The sequence below is a fragment of the Martes martes genome (assembly GCF_963455335.1).
Source record: "Martes martes genome assembly, chromosome: 3".
Classification (NCBI taxonomy): Eukaryota; Metazoa; Chordata; class Mammalia; order Carnivora; family Mustelidae; genus Martes; species Martes martes.
This window is the reverse complement of record NC_137890.1, coordinates 51,875,517-51,888,992: the sequence shown is the minus strand read 5'-3', so window position 1 is coordinate 51,888,992 and position 13,476 is coordinate 51,875,517. Positions and strand designations below refer to the sequence as shown.

At 36.5% G+C, this 13,476-nt stretch overlaps 1 protein-coding gene across 3 annotated transcripts in view; it reads left to right on the top strand.

The window, feature by feature from the left end:
* The window catches only part of ELF1 (E74 like ETS transcription factor 1), a 108,885-nt gene that overhangs the window by 31,958 nt on the left and 63,451 nt on the right, over nt 1-13,476 (top strand). Inside the window, exon 3 of one of the 3 annotated variants that reach the window (XM_080798699.1) lies at nt 3,801-3,921. The exons of the other annotated variants lie outside the window; for them this stretch is intronic. The gene's annotated coding sequence lies outside the window, so the exon portion shown is untranslated. The remainder of the gene's footprint in view (nt 1-3,800; nt 3,922-13,476) is intronic. 3 annotated transcript variants of the gene reach the window in all.

Below are 13,476 nucleotides of genomic sequence, written 5' to 3'. Positions count from 1 at the left end.
TTAAAGTCTGTGTGTGTGTGTGTGTGTGTGTGTGTGTGTCTGTAAAACTTTGCATATGAGTTTACAAAATCTAGACGTCTCGAAATTCTGACATTATACTCATTTTGAATTGAAACTTTACGGAATTAGTAATCTCATTCCATTTTTTGGTCATATCTTCTCCTTTAAGAGTTTACTGTACATACCAGGAACTTCTGGTCATTTAATATCTTTATTAACGTTTTGATGTGTTTTATTGGGGCAGTTGAAATTTACTTTAGATCTTCTTTGTTTAAGTCTGAAATTTGGTTTTTTAAAATCACTCTGCATGTAACTATTGAAATCTCTCAAGTCCCCTAAACCAATTCATTATCAGACCCCCCACAATGTGGTTGTCATTGTCCTAAAGAACAGACAGCACAGAAGCGGCTAGAAAACATGGGCTCTCTCCTCACAAACTTTTATATATATATATATTTTTTTAATGTATTTATTAGAGAGGGAGAGAGAGAGTGAGCAAGAGAGCACAAGCAGGGCCGGGGAGATGGAGAAGCAGACTCCCCACTAAGTGGTGAGCCAGACATGCGGCTCAATCCCAGGACATTGGAATCATGACCTGAGCCAAAGGCAGACACTTAAACCACTGAGCTGCTGAGCCACCCAGGTGCCCCACAAATTTAGATTCTTACTGGGAAAACAGGGTGTGGTAGCAGCGGGTTAACTAAGAATGGAACCAAATCACTGAAAAGTTTCATTTGGTTCAGACTATTTGCCTAGAGGTGAAACATGACTGAAACTTACAATAGGACAGAGTATGGAGCTTTAGGAATTACTAGTATTGAAAAGTGAATAGCATTTGCCTAGGTTAAGAAGAGTGTCTTCACCAAGAAGAATAAGAATGTAAGCTCTTTGAGGACAGAGAGGTTTCATTTTATTTTTCTGTCTTTTTGGAACTTTGACAGAAGTAGCAAGCACATACGAATACAGTTATGATTTGCTGACCCTCTACTATTCAGTTGGGCAGATTCTGCTAAAATTAGGGGTGGCTAATCTTTAAAAGGCGTGTGGCCCTCAGCTTCATCTGCCTGATGTCTGCACATCATAACCATTCAAAGAAAAAACAAACACCTACCTGGTAGTAAATGTTTTAAAGCAGTAATCTTCAACCTTTGGTGTAACAGCAAATCACCTGGTTCCAGCCCCAAGATTCTGATTCATTAGGCCTAGGGTTTGGCTTATCAGTCAGCATTTTTAATAATTACCCTAGATGATTGTGGTGCAAGTGCCTGTAGACCACACTTTCAGAAAAAGAGTACGGGTTTAGGAGGAGCAATCAGTCACTTACTTTGCGGTTTAATATTTGAATTTTTAAGGAACAGGGATGTTTAGAAGCCTGCAGCCTCTGGTAAGTCAAGAAAGTGACTGGGGTAGTTTATTATCAATATTAGAACTTACTAAAACTCCTTCTCTACCCTAGTTATTCCTTTCTTTATTCAACTTTGTGGCTCTCCCTTTTTCTGCCTCTCTATTCTGCTTTTCTTCCTCTCACTCCCAAACCCACCACTATATTGACCACAGTAAATAATTAAGCTACTTATTTTTTTCCCAAATGTAATTAGCCTATTCTTTATCTCAGTGAACTGTGGCTCTCCCAGTGTTAGTTTTTTTAGTACCATCTGGTACTTCTCTTCATTCCCTTATCCTTGGGTTTTTAGACAAAACATTCCTTTCCTGATTTAAGGTAGGATTCATAGCCTTTGAAAACCCTTTTCTCCTGGGAAATACACTATTATTATTTGCAGTTGTTTGAGGCTGGGGAAAAGGTTGTTTGTTTTGTTTCGTTTTTAAATACCATGTGATGCTTGGATTTGATTTCTGAGGCTTCTTTGGACATTTAACTCCATCACTGATTGCATATTTGTAGGTTTTACCTTATATTACATCCCGTCTAACGGGACATAAGTGTTCTCACAGACTCTTGTAGAGAAGGGAAGAACAGTCCATCAGTTGAATGGTCTGAAAATAATTATTGTTTCCATTGTTTGGCCAGGATATTTTGTTCTTTTGCCTAGGACATGCTTCATATGGATGGTAGAAATTGAATTAGTAATAGCATTGACTCAGCTGAAGTGATAAGGGCAGTTTTGACTATTGGAGCAATCTCTTTCTCCCATTACTGTGAAAACCTACTAAAGAGAAAGTTTTTTTGTGTCACCTCTATCTTTGTGTCTTTTCAGATGGTCGGTGTATACTAGAGTAAAAGTTGCTCTTGATCTGTACTACAACTGTTGAGGCATTTCACCCTTTATGAAAAAAATAACTTGGGTGCTATTTGCTTTGTTAGCAGAGAGGAATAAATTAGGCACCTGAGCTTTAGTTGTACAGATTTCTATGCAAAAGCATTTTGATTTCTTCTCTACCAGTTGTAAATATCTGAATCAGGAAAACTCTTCCTAAACTTCTCTTCTCTCACCCCTGTAGGAATTCAGAACTTTCTCTTTATCTGCCCTTTAATTGCTGAGTAGTAGGTATCCGCTCTTTTTTGTCTCTGTACTTTACAGCCTGAATTAATTGCTACCGTAAAAAAAAAAAAAAAAAAGTAACTGTAAGCAATATGAATGCCTTCTAGAATTTGAAGACTTATTTAAGAATTTTTATATTAAAAAATTAATGAAGTGATATATGCACATGATGTTTAAAATCTGTAATGAAAAGCAGCCTCCCTCCTTTTCCCCTTACCTGCTGCCCAGAGGCAGCTACTTCTTTGAAAAGTTTTTGGGGTTTTTTTTTTTTTTAATTTGTTTTCTTGGCTCTATCCTTGTCTAATTTTCTCCCCCATATAATAGAAGTTCTTCAAGGTAGCAGGAACTAGTATGACTTTACAAGATAAAAAGTCATGTAAAGTTCATTGTCTGTGTGATGGATACCCAGTCATATAGTGGGCGTTGTGTTTGTGCAAAGTTGTATGGTATAAAAAAAAAATCAAGGAAAATTTTTATTTTTTTGTGTTTTAGGAAACAGTCCTATGAACAACGAAACTGAAACTATAAATAAGAGGTGTTGAATTAGTAACTGTTTATGTGCATCTTTTTTTTTTTAATATCAAAATACTAAATGGAGGCTTAGTATTATAATGGGCAGTTCATTCTCTTTTTTGTTTTAAAACTGAATTGTAAGAGCGCCTGCGTGGCTCAGTGGGTTAAGCTCTGCCTTCAGCTCAGGTCATGGTCCCGGGGTCCTGGGATCAAGCCTGGCATTGGGCTCCCAAGTCTTTAAAAAAAAAAACAAACAAACTGAATTGTACTTGTAGGAGAATATATAAAGCATATACAGTTTGAATATGATTACAAAGTGTTTGCCTATTACACAACAACTGAGGTTAAGAAGTGGGCTTATTGTGTTAGAAGTCCCCTGCTGCTGCCCCATGTTTGTTTCTTCTTCAAAATAATTACTATCTTGACTTTTGTGATAACCTTTTCATTAAATTTTTACCCCTTAGAACTTCATGTAAATGCAGTCACACCATATATATTCTGTAGTGCCTTGCTTCTTTCATTCAACTCTGTGAGATTTATCTTAATTAATTTTAATTGCCATGTTGTAGTCCATTGTCTGTCTAGACCAGAATGTATTTACTCTCTCTTGTTGATGACATTAGATTATTTCCAGTTTGGGAACATTCTTGCACATGGTTCATGGAACATATGTGCCAGAGTTCTCTAAGGCAGTATCATCACATTGAGGTACGAGAGCTGTTTACAAAGAGTATGGAGAGAATGGGTAGTTCAAGATAATTTAGAGTTCTTCATTACTTTTCCTAGGAATGAACAGAGGCTTGCCATTGATGCCTTCTTACCCATTCAGCATCTTACCATGGTTTATTGTCCTGGGGGGTAAAATCCTTGAAGACCCTAAACAGATGGGCAATTGATGCATTTCAGAGTAAGTTGTAGAGTCAACATATTTGACTACTAAACGGTTTACCATGCCTGTCATTTATTAGAGTTATTTCAAACAATTTTGAGTTAAATTCTTAATAGAATAAATACAATATAGTCCCAATTATGTACATAAAAATGTGATTATTGATACATATGTATTAAAGCTATAAAAATATGGATAGATAGGGGCAACATCAAATTTAGAATAGTTGGGAGTGATAAAATGAGATTAGAGAGGTATATATAGGAGGTGTTAGCTATATGTGACTTTTTTTCCTTAAGAATCTGAAACAAATTATGGTAAAATATTAGTGTAAATAAAGCTGGGTGATGGCTAGATTAATGCATTCTCTTTCTCTTTGGTTGAACTATTTAATAATCAGTTTTGCTATGTAAGAGCTAGTTTATTTTTGCCCCACATTTATATGAGAAATAATGTTAATTTGCTGAGGAACAGAAGGTTGATTTTTTAAAATGTTGAGTAAATTCTACATCGTAAAGTATGTTAACTGCCTGCTTCAGTTAAAGATTGGCTCAATTCAGAACGAAGTTGTAAGACTGTGTCCCGTATAACTAGTAAGATGACTCTAGACCTACTTCTGATGGATAACTTCCAATTGAGATCCATTAAGAAGTTGGAGTTATAGTTTGCTAGAAATATTTCCATATTTAGAATCATCGCACATTCAAATATTATTCAGAAACATTTCAGGGGTGCCTGAGTGGCTTAGTCAGTTAGGCATCTACCTTTGACTCAGGTCATGATCCCAGGGTCCTGGGATTGAGCCCTCCCTCTGGCTCTGGCTTGGCAGGGAGTCTGCCTCTCCCTTTGTCCCACCCTCTACCTTTTGTGTGCATGCCTGCTTGCTCTCTTTCATATAAAACCTTTAAAAAACACATTTCAGAACAAAAAGATTCATAAGACATACAAGATTGATAGAACATTATTTGACACTATTGATAAACTTCAGTAAGCTGTTACCCCAAATTAGATATATTGACATAATCAGTGTTTTTAACTTGCTTCCTTAAAATTCTTACGATAACGATAGCAATTCCTCTATCTTTGTTGATTTTTTGTTGTTGTTATAAACTCAGTCTGGAATCTCTGTATGTAAGGTTTCCAAAATTTAATAAAATAATTGGGGTATTTGCTATTAAAAAGTGAAAACAGAGATCTTAATCCATGTTTTTGCTTTCATAGTAATCTTTTGGCTCTCTTTTACAAGATTTTCCCCACAATGGGGGTGCCTAGGTGTCTCAGTTGGTTAAGTGACTGCCTTCGGCTCAGGTCATGATCCCGGAGTCTTGGGATTAAGTCCCGCATCAGGCTCGCAGCTCCACGGGGAGTCTGCTTCTCACACCCTCACTCTTTCTCTCTCAAATAAATAAATGAAATCTTAAAAAAAAAAAAAATGGATTTTCCCCACAGTGTATGTATAAGTAGTGGCAGAGATGACAGGGACAGAGAAGAACAAATGGAAGTAGAAGTCCTACGATTTTATAGTAAGAAGGATTCTTATAAGTCATGTAGTTCAGGAGTCTCCTGAGCTTTTTTTTTAAATTAAATTCCTTTTCAGTCTATATAATTTACTGATTCATTCAACAATTATTTATTATCTGTTAGGCATTATTCTTGATGTTGGGGAATATATCAGTGAATAAAACATAGAATTCATAAATTATATATATATATATACACACACACATATATATATCCTGTTAATTGACTTCCACTTAAAATGTATTCTAATTAGATTAAAAGATTAGAGAAAGTTACAGATGAATTAGATTAGTTGATCCTCAAAGTGAAGAAAGCATTCTAGAATTTACATTTTTAACAGCTTTATTTTACCAAGGGGAAAAAAAATGTATCCCACAGAGTTTTCTTTTCAATACACCATTCTTCTGAGAAAGGATCCCTGCAAAGGGCATTTAATAAATAATAGCCCATGCTTGTAAAGAATTTATATGTTGACAAATATAACCATGGAAACAAAAGCTCTTTGTCATCCTCAATAACTTTTAAGAATATAAATGGGTCTTGACATCAAAAGAATGTTGCATGATTACAAACCAGTGTTTTAAATATCATTCTTATACAGAATTTTTTTCCATTCTTTTTTTTTAAATTTTATTTATTCATTTGAAAGAGAGAGAGATAAAGCTCAAGCAGGGGGAGAAGCAGAGGCAGAGGCAAAGGGAGGAGCAGACACCCTGAGGAGCAGGGAACCCAATGTGGGGCTTAACGTGGGGCTCTATCCCAGGACCTGGAGAGAATGACCCAAACCGAAGGCAGACGCCCAACCATCTTAGCCACCCAGGTGCCCTTTTTTTCCATTTGTAAATTTTATTTAGGAAGCTATGGTTAAATAACTTGCCTAAGATTGGATACTTTAATAGATTACTGGTACTTACAGCATTTGATTTAATCTTTTTTCCTATTGATAATAAAGTGGAGCTTTACATAAATTAAATCAGAGTTTTAAAAAAATCACAAGTGTTCTAAACTAGAGCTAGAACAAAACCGTTAGTTTGGAGGTTTTTTCCCAATAATAAGACAGTGGATCACTTTTACCACATATTTATCTGTGTCCCTCCAGGTTCCTTCCACAAGTAACAGCAAAAGTCCCTAAAATTGGGGAGAGTATCGGGGCACTTGGGTGGCTCCATTGGTTGAGTGTCTATCTTTGGCTCAGGTCATGATCCCAGGGTACTGGGATAGAGCCCCAAGCAGGGCTGTCTGCTCAGCAGGGAGTCTGCTTCTCCCTCTGCCTCTGCCCTCCCCTTGCTCCTGCTCTCCCTCTTTCTCTCTAAAATAAATAAATAAAATCTTTTTAAAAAGCTGGGGACAGGCGCCTGGGTGGCTCAGTTAGCTAAGCGACTGCCTTTGGCTCAGGTCATGATCCTGGAGTCTCAGGATGGAGTCCCACGTTGGGCTCCCTGCTCAATGGGGGGTCTGCTTCTCATTCTGACCCTATCCTCTCTCATGCGCGCGCGCTCTGTTTCTCTCAAATAAATAAAATCTTAAAAAAAACCAAGTTGGGGAGAGTATTATTTACATTTAATACATTATAAGTTATTAATTACAGTGATTATTAAATATGTAACATATAGTTAATATACTTATATTTAAATTATTATATTTAATGTTAAAATATTAAAGTTGCTAGTAAAGGAATGCAAATTAAATGAAATTACTTTTACCCATCATATTGACAAAAATCAAGGTACTGTGATATGGTGAGAACACCATTAAATGTATCTGCATGTAGTCTGTTGATAGCAGTATTAATCAAAAAGCCTTCTGGAGAGCAATTGACTTACATTAAATGCTTTGAAAATGTACCTGTCTTTTGACATAATAATCTCAGTTGTAGGACTCTATCTCAAAGAAAATTTAAGGGTGGGAACAGAGATGAAACTATGAAAATACTTGAACTACTGGTTTTTAATAGCACAGCAGTTTATAAATTTTATGCCCTATCTCCTCAAACTTTGTTTTCTTTATACTCTTAAAAATTACTGAGGATCCCGAAGAGCTTTTATTCATGTGAGTTACCTTTATCAGTATTTACTAATATTAGAAATTAAAACAAAACCTTAAAATATTGATACATTAATATCCTTAAAAATAATAAACTCATTACATGTTAACTTAGTTATTTTTATAAAAGACAAGTGTGTTTTCTTTTTTTTTAAAGATTTTATTTATTTGATGGATTGCAAGTAGGCAGAGAGGCAGGCAGAGAGAGAGGGGGAAGCAGGCTCCCTGCTGAGCAGAGAGCCCGATTCGGGGCTCGATTCCAGGACCCTGGGATTATGACCTGAGCCGAAGGAAGAGGTTTTAACCCACTGAGCCACCCAGGCGCCCCGACAAGTGTATTTTCAAAAACATAAACTGTATTGAAAGGAGTGCAGATCTTTATTTAATCTTTGGCTTAATAGAAGATAGCTAGATTTTCATATCTGCTTCTGTTGCAATATATTGCTTTTGTTGAAGAACGTGAACAAAATTTGGCCTAATACAGATTTCTAGTTGGAAAAAGGAGATCTATTTTTTCTTTTAAATGTTTATTTATTTTTTAAATTTCTTTTCAGTGTAACAAAATTCGTTGTTTATGTACCACACCCAGTGTTCCATGCAATATGTGCCCTCCATAATACCCACCACCAGGCTCACCCAACCTCCCACCCCCCCTGACCCAAGGAGATGTATTTTAATAGCCACTTCAGAAAGGAGTTTTTACTTTGATACTACACCAAAACTCAACAAATGCTAATTTCTTAAAGGTTAGTGCAAAAGGGAGTCTGAAACCCTATCGGTGAACTTTTGACAGACAAAATCCATTTGTCTGTCTTGTACTTTGATGAATTAATGTTTTCCTGAGGTAAGATTCTATAACGTCATTCATTGATCATCTGAATATTTCAAATGTTGACCTGATATTTTTAAAAATCAGATTTTTAAATATTATACTAGTCTTATCAAAAAGTCTTTTAAGTATTAGAAAGCTAATAAGCCCAAAGTAGTGTACATAAATTTTCTAAAATTCTGATTTTCAGTTGAAAGCTCTCATTTATCATTGGTGACAATTGCTGTTAGTTGTTTTCTCTGAAGTGACAGGGTCACTTTATTAATTTTTGGGAACTTGTATACCAGATACCCAGTTATGAATAATAAGTAGTTCTTTGAAGTAAAAATGGTGTTCCATGAAAAAAGCAGTTAGTTTAGCTCACAATTAAAGTAAGTGGAGAGCCTGGCTGGCTCAGTCGGTAGAGTGTGCGACTCTCGTCAGGGTCATGAGTTCAAGTCCCAGGCACCACATTGGGCATGGAGCCTATTTTAAAAACAAAAGACAAAAAAGCAAAACAAATAGTTGGTGCTTTTGGTCAAGACAACCATTGTATTTTAGAATGTGTACTTCTCACTTTATCATTCACAGTGCTAAAAAGGCATGTATTTAATGGTTGAAATTTAAGAAAAGAAGTAGTTTTACTCTTCATCAAGAACATTCTTTTTTTTTTTTTTTTTAAGATTTTATTTATTTGAAAGAGAGAATGAGAGAGAAAGCATGAGACAGGGTAGGGTCAGTGGGAGAAGCAGACTTCCCACTGAGCAGGGAGCCTGATGCAGGTCTTGATCCCAGGACTCCGGGATCAAGACCTGAGCTGAAGGCAGTTGCTTAAGCAATTGAAGCACCTAGGCACCCCTTCATCAAAGACGTTCTTTTTTTTTTTTTTTTTTTTTAAGATTTTATGTATGTATTTGAGAGAGAGACACTGAGAGAGAGCATGAGAGGGGAGAAGGTCGGAGGGAGAAGCAGACTCCCTGTGGAGCTGGGAGCCAGAGGTGGGACTCCAGGACCAGGGCCTGAGCTGAAGGCAGTTGCTTAACCCGCTGAGCCACCCAGGCGTCCCCCATCAAGGACATTCTTAAATGAACTGCCGCCTTTTAAATGTGAGTGCCTTGTGGTAAAGAATACAGTGACTGGTATGGTTTGGTGATACAGCTTGTTTCATGCTAAGGCTAACATTTATATCTGCCCACCTTTGCTTTTGCACTCTTAGTGTAAATGTGAACACGGTGAGCAAAGGCAGATAGTACCCTAGTATTACTATGAAAATAGTTTTGACATTTGAACTCTCTGATGAAAGGGGTTCTGGATCCTCTGTGGGTCTGAGGATTACATTTTGAGGATCACTGTAATTTGGCAACCTTAGAAATAGTCCAAATGTCCAGAAATGGGGCTTGGTTAAATAAGGGATCGTACTTCTACATAATTATATGATAGGAATATAAATTTGTGAAAGTCTGTGTTAAATGTGAGCTTATTATACAGTATTTTTCTACACTGGGTGCCTCTGTAACAAGGAAATCAGCATTTCTCGAGTTTATGTGTTGATTCTGACCCTCAACATTTCCATTTAGTTGGTGATTTTGTAATTAAGGAAAGGGAAAGAGATTAAAAGGCAAAGAAGGCAGTTGCTGTCTTCCCTTCCAGTCTGAGGGATTTCTGTGTAGTGACTTTGAGTTTAATCTTCAGTGGAAAAGGAATTGGCAGTGGTATCAATCATATTTAAATGCTTTATAGAAATAGGTGAAATACGCCTTTAAATTCACTTCTTCCTTATAGAGTCACTTCCTCATTTGGCCTTTTCTGATTTACATTTTCTTACTGTGTTGCTCTTAATTGGGAGAACTTTGAGTTGCTCTAGATTACTTAGCTTCCGAGTGAATTAAAGAAGTTTCTATAACAAGCACAGCCAGAGATTTTCTCACTGTAGTTTTGAACATCTTGCTGGTGGAACCATCACTGTGTCCCGTGGTGGCAGTGTAGCTCACACCATTTAGGCAAGTCAGAAAAAGACCATTAGGGTTAGACCTCCAGGCTTCTTGTTAAGATTTCCACACATGGTGTTTGTTCTTAAAGGGAACCAGCCATGTTCTGCAGAAAGTCAGAACACTTTTCATGAGAGGCATCTTTGAAGATAGGCTGCATTCTAGATCTTAGATACGTCTCTTTGTCATAATGGAAGTGTAATAACCATAACTTATTTTCAGTGATAATATTTTTGTAAGCACTGAGTTCTAGAGAATGTTTAATGTTTAAAATTTCTTTTCAGATAATCTTTGTGTTTATTCAAAATTTTGTGTCTTGTTAAGGTGTGCTGGGAAAATATATATAGTATGATACTGTTTATATAAATTTTAAAATATACCAAACAAGGGACGCCTGGGTGGCTCAGTGGGTTAAAGCCTCTGCCTTCGGCTTGGATCATGATCCCAGGGTCTTGGGATCGAGCCCCGCATCGGGCTTTCTGCTCAGCAGGGAGCCTGCTTCCTCCTCTCTGTCTCTGCCTGCCTCTCTGCCTACTTGTGATCTCTGTCTTTCAAATAAATAAATAAAATCTTTAAAAAAATAAAATATATATACCAGACAAAACACATACTTATGTATTAGAGCCTAAGGAAAAATAATGTGAAGATTTTAGATTTAAATTAGACTAATTAATTAGAATTAATGTTATGTGTGTTTTTTTTTAAAGCCTTTATTTTACTTTTCAAAAAAATTTATTCTAGGGAGGGAGGGAGGGGTAGAGGGAGAGAGAATCTCAAGCAGAACTCCCCACTGAGTGTGGAGACTTACATGAGCTCCATCTCACAACTCTGAGATCATGAACTGAGCCAAAATCAAGAGTAGGATGCTTAACCAACTGAGCCATTCAGGCACCCCAATTCATGTGTGTTTTATTTTGACAGTCGGGGTGCCTGGGTGGCTCAGTTGGTTAAGCGACTGCCTTTGGCTCAGGTCATGATCCTGGAGTCCCAGGATCGAGTCCCACGTCCGGCTCCCTGCCCAGCAGGGAGTCTGCTTCTCCCTCTGACCTCTCCCCTCTCATGCTCTCTGTCACTTTCTCTCTCAAGTAAATAAGATTTTTAAAAATAATAATAATAAGGGTGAGCCTGGTGGTGGGTATTAAGGAGGGCATGTATTGCATGGAGCACTGGGTGTGGTGCATAAACAGTGAATCTTGGAACACTGAAAAATAATAATAAATAATTTGAGAGACCGTTTGAAACAATTTGCATTTAAAACATAATTTATTTTGTAAATGATCTTATTGAAAATGTTTAATGATACGAACTTTCTAAACTGGATGTTCTATTTGATCTTTTGATCTGTGGATCAGAGACAAATTATGTGTTGTTAAAGGATAATTCACAAACTTTTAGTCTCAGGAATAAACTGAAAGGAAGGTGTAATGTACACCTGCCCTTGGTAGAAACAAACAGCTGCACACCATCGTTAGCATATTTGATTTTTGAGAAGGTGGTGGACACTAGGTTCTTAGATGCTGTAAGACTTTCCACCATACTTAGGGTGATTGACCAAACATCAGAGGTGAAGGGAACTAACGTGTAAGGAAATAGATACTTCCCTTAGGGTTCAGGGATCATTTATTTCTAGATATTGGGGACAATTGAGGTAATACATTTACAAGAGCAGCAGCAGTGTACCAAAGTCATGCTAGGAAGACACTAATGACTCTTACACTCTTGAAAAGAATGAACTAGATTCTTCCACTGAAAAATACTGGGTGAGAAAGAAATCGTTTTCCATGCCACTCATTTAAGCGGTGTTACTTATTTTAGGAGCATGGTGCCCTGCTTAAAGTTGACTATTAAATGCATATTAAGTTCTGTTTAGAAAAGAGGTCACAGGAAGCTCTATATGGACTTATGTGTAATAAAATACTGAGTCATTCTGAACATGATCTAGAGAGGAAAGACACTGAATCCTGGTGAAATTGTAGTTGTGGTAGCTTACAGCGTAGGTAAGAATTGACCAAGATGAATGGAGAAGATGCTTGCATTGCATCCAAGATTTTATAGAATATGAGGCATTTGAATGATGAATTGAATTGATTCTTAAGAATTACTAGTTTGGAAGGCAGCTAGGCATGATGAAAAGTAAGCACCTCTGCTTTAGTTGTAAGTAATTGGAAGTTTGCTTAAAATGACTTAGAGCAGTAAGAATTTACCTCCTGAGAACAGATTTTTATTTAATTTGTGTGTAGTCACGAATTGAGCATGAATGAATAAATAATGTTAGCCAAGTTTGGGATACATAGGGAACTGGGCAAGAGGGTAGAAACAGTTTGGTTGAAGGGGAACCTAAATTATAATCTGGGAAGAGTACTGACAAGAAGCCATGGTGACCAAAGATCAAAGAGGCAAGTAGTTATAAGCCCTGCTTTGAGTCAATTGCTGGAAGGTTTGTTTGTTTGTTTGTTTGTTTTTTTAAGGTGGTACTTACCTTTTACTTACCTCGGTGGTCAAGTGTTACTTCTCTAACCAGTTTGAGGGCTTATTCTATTGTTCAGACACTTGATTTTTTTACTCAGTCGTTGTGGTTTTTCAAGTCTTAATTTGTAAGACATTTACTCCTAAGGATACTTTTTCAGAAAACCGTAATAATGAGTTTTTGTGTACATAATGAACTTAGATCCCAGCCTCAGAATACCTTTTTATTTGCTCTGTTTTCATAAACACTCTTCACCATTCCTATGTTATAGTTGACCGTACTTTGATACAGTTTCACATAAACTATTGGACTATTTATAAAACAAGACATAAAGATGTAGCAGAGAAGGCAGGAAGTACTTGACGTTTGTATGCCATATCTTGTTCTCTGCTTCCTGTCAGTTAAACCACGATGAGAGGAACAGAGACACAGATGTACAATTGCTGCTTTAATTTCCCATTAGGGAGACCCGTTAAATATAAAGCTTGTTTCATTAAACTTCTGTCACTCATTGATTCTAGGTATGTTGTAGGCTTGTTTTGTATTATATGGATTGTATGGATTACAATTACATATTTGATATAGAAAATATAACTCTTATATAATTAAACATGTGTTTTGTGAAATTTTTACAGGTCATAAAGGATTGGCTTTCAAATTTGTATATGTGATGTATATTCAATATGAAGTGATAAATTAATATTTTGATCTTGAAATTTTAGTATTTAAGCATAATTTTATTTTTG